Raw genomic sequence first — 3,273 nt, 5'->3', positions numbered from 1 at the left:
TGCTTACGAACAGGAGCCTGGCATAGCTGTTCTCTGAGAGGTCCAACAGACAGCTGAAAGAGTCAGATGTAGATACTTACACCCAACCAATGGACAGAAGCTGAGGACCCTTGTGGTTGAATTGGGAAACTGCTAGAAGAAGCTGAGGAGGAGGGTGACTCCATGGGGAGATCAGCAGTTTCAATTAACCTGGACCCCGGAGACCTCTTGGATATGGAGCCACCAACGAGGCAGCATACACTAGCTGATCTGAGGGCCCTGACATATACAGCAGAGGACTGCCGGGCTTGGCCCCAGTGAGAGAAGATGCACCTAACCCCCGAGAGACTAGAGGTATCAGAGAGTGGGGAGTTCTGGTGGGATGGGACTTGGGGGTGTGTGGACATCCTCTTGGAGGTGGGGGAGGGGCAGTGGGATGGGGAGTGGTCAGAGGGTGGACCTGGAGGGGGATGGTAACTGACTGAAAAAAAGATTGAAGAAAAAAAAAGTACTCTAATGGTAGTGCATGCCTAAAATTCTAATAGGCAGGAGGCTCAAGCAAAAGAATTGTTCTGAGTCTGAGGCTAACCTGGGTTTCATAGTGCATTATAGACCACTCTAAGAAATAGAGAGAGGTCCTATCTCAAATCAAACTACCACCTTATCAAGAGCATGTGTAAGGAACTGATGTTAGTAGGTGAACAGACAAGGTGGTTTGTCCCATGAGAAGAAACAGCTGTTGGGGAACAGCTACAGTGGTAGCTAATACTCCTTAAACACCCAGTCCTTCTCTGCCTCTTCAAAGTGTTTGGCCTTTTTAATCAAGACATGGCTACCACATTGAATGTTGCCTATTTAAAGGGCAAAGTTTGGTCAGTTCTTATTCGCTGGGTCCTCAGAAATAATGCAGAGTCCTCACATCCTTCTGTACTTTCTTCTCTTTTTCTTCTTCTTCCTGGGGATGGCCACCCACTCCCAGGCTATCAGCAGTCTGCTTTTAGCTGCTAGGTCACATCGTTACAGTTTCAAAGAACCAGAAACTGTCACTCTGGCGCGATGTTGGCTTCTTTTGCAGCATGGTTCTTGATGTTCATTTCTGTTGGGTATACAGCAATAGTTTACCCTTGTGTTCAAACAGTTTATCCTCAGCAACTGTGAGTACTGTTCTATCAGGTGTGTACTGCAGTTTGCCCACTGATTCACTTACAGCTGAAATTTGGAGTTGTTTCACTTTTTACAATTATAAAAAGTTGCTGGGAACTATGATACACAAGTACTATGTGAATAGGTGCCTACTATTTTGAAAACTATTTGTCTTAGAGTTTCTATTGCTGTGAAGGGGCATGATGACCATGGCAACACTTCTAAAGAGAAACATTTAGTTGGGGGCTGGCTTACAGTTCAGAGGTTTAGTCCACTGTCTTCATGATGGGAAGCAAGGCAGCACACAGGCAGGCTTGGTGTTGGAGAAGGAGTTCAGAATTCTCTATCTGGATCTGAAGGCAACAGTAAAAGGGAGTGACACTGGGCCTAGCTTGAGCATTTGAGACCTCAAAGCTCAGCCTCTGTGACACACTTCTCCCAACAAGGCCACACCCGCTCTAATAAGGCCACACCTCCTAGTTGTGCCATTCTTTATGGGTCTACTGGAGCCATTTTTATTCAAACCACCACATCAGTTAAGAATGGACTGGCTTAGATGTCAGCTAACCCCCCTTTTAAAGATTTAGTTTATTTTTAAGTGTGTGTGTGTGTGTGTGTGTGTGTGTGTGTGTGTGTGTGTGTGTGGATGCTAGGAGATGGTATCAAGTGTCTTTGATCTCTCCTTACCTTATGGATTGAAGCAGGGCCTCCCAGTTGTGCCCTGATCTCATTAATACAGCTGATCTCTATAGCTGCTTTCTTTGAGGTTCCCATCTTCATCTCCTCCAGTACTAGGAGATGAGTACTAGCTGCCATGACCAACTGGAATGGATGTTGGTGCTGGGGATCTGAAATCCAGCCCTCACAATTGTGTAGCCAGTGAGTTAAACAGCTAAGGCACAAGCCCAGCATGGGGTTGTGTGGCTTAACTTGCAGTTTGAAAAGAAATTGTCATGTGAATCATCTTTTTTGTGTTCATATTTCTCAAGTGTATATCTATGGTGAAGCATAACTTCAAATCCTTCTTTAGTTTTAAAACTTGATTTTTTTTCATATGCTTGTTTTCTGATGGAGTTTTGTTGTTGCTATTGAGACAGGTTCTCTCTGCACAGCCCAGAGTGTCCTTGAGTTTGGGATCTTTCCCAATCGCCTGAGTTCTAGGGTTATAGGCATGAATCAACCAGCCTCCTAATTGAAACTGGAGAGTTCTTGATATATTATAGAGACATCTGGGTAACGTTATGTATCCCGTAGGTACTTTGCAAATGTTTTTCCAAGACCTTGATTTGTCTTTGCATCCATGGAACAGCATCTTTATCAAGTCTGTTTATCAGTGGCAACAGTTCCTTTTGTGAGACGTGGTCTCACCATGTGCTCCAGGCTGGCCTTAGATTCACATCCTTTCCTGCCTCCAGTTTCCCCTTTTTGAGTACTTTTTCTGTTGTTGGAATAATATACCTGACGAGAGCAACCTAAGGAAGGAAGGAAGGAAAGAAGGAAGGAAGGAAAGAAGGAAGAAAGGAAGGAAAGAAGGAAGGAAAGAAGGAAGGAAGGGGTTGTTTGGCTCACATTGAAGGCTTCATAGAGCACATCCTGTGAGGAAGGCATGGTGTTGGGAGCTTGAGGCAGCTGGTCATTGATCTGCCATCAGGAAGCAGAGAGAGATGAATGCTGGTGCCCAGCTCCACTTCTCCCTGTTATTCATTCTAAGACTCCAGCATGTGGGATGGTTCTACCTGCATTAGAGTTAATCTTCCCATTTGCATTAAAGTGATCAGAAAAATCCCTCCCAGGTATGTCCAGAGGCTTTATCCTATGGAGACTACAATCCATCAAGCTGATAAGATTAACCGTTGGAACTTCTCAAATGCCAGGGTTACAGGCATGTACAAGCACACCTACCTGCCTACCTGTCTGCCTCTTCCTGATCCACCTGTCTTGTCCTGATTCATCCTCCCAGGACAACATCTGAGAAGTCTTTGCATGGTAGGAGCTTTTCCCTTTCCCCTTATGTTTTCTTCTAGAATTTTAATTTTCACATTAGGTCTTTTCTCCAGTTTGAGTTAATTTCTTTGATTGGTCTCAATTTGGAAGAGGTTTCTTTGGTGCCTAGGGACTGACTCCTAAGAGTGTCCTGCCTCTGCTGGTCAT

At 44.8% G+C, this 3,273-nt stretch overlaps 1 long non-coding RNA gene across 1 annotated transcript; it reads right to left on the bottom strand.

Annotated features, from left to right (window-relative positions):
• Positions 1-771: 771 nt before the first annotated feature.
• LOC116100941 lies at positions 772-1,485 on the bottom strand. Its single transcript, XR_004122740.1, has 2 exons — positions 1,378-1,485; positions 772-1,075 (listed from the first exon to the last, which is right to left on the bottom strand). It is a non-coding gene; the product is annotated as an uncharacterized LOC116100941 (long non-coding RNA).
• Positions 1,486-3,273: the final 1,788 nt, after the last annotated feature.

The sequence above is a fragment of the Mastomys coucha genome, unplaced genomic scaffold (assembly GCF_008632895.1).
Source record: "Mastomys coucha isolate ucsf_1 unplaced genomic scaffold, UCSF_Mcou_1 pScaffold21, whole genome shotgun sequence".
NCBI classification, from domain to species: domain Eukaryota; kingdom Metazoa; phylum Chordata; class Mammalia; order Rodentia; family Muridae; genus Mastomys; species Mastomys coucha.
This window is presented reverse-complemented; position numbering and strand designations above follow the sequence as displayed.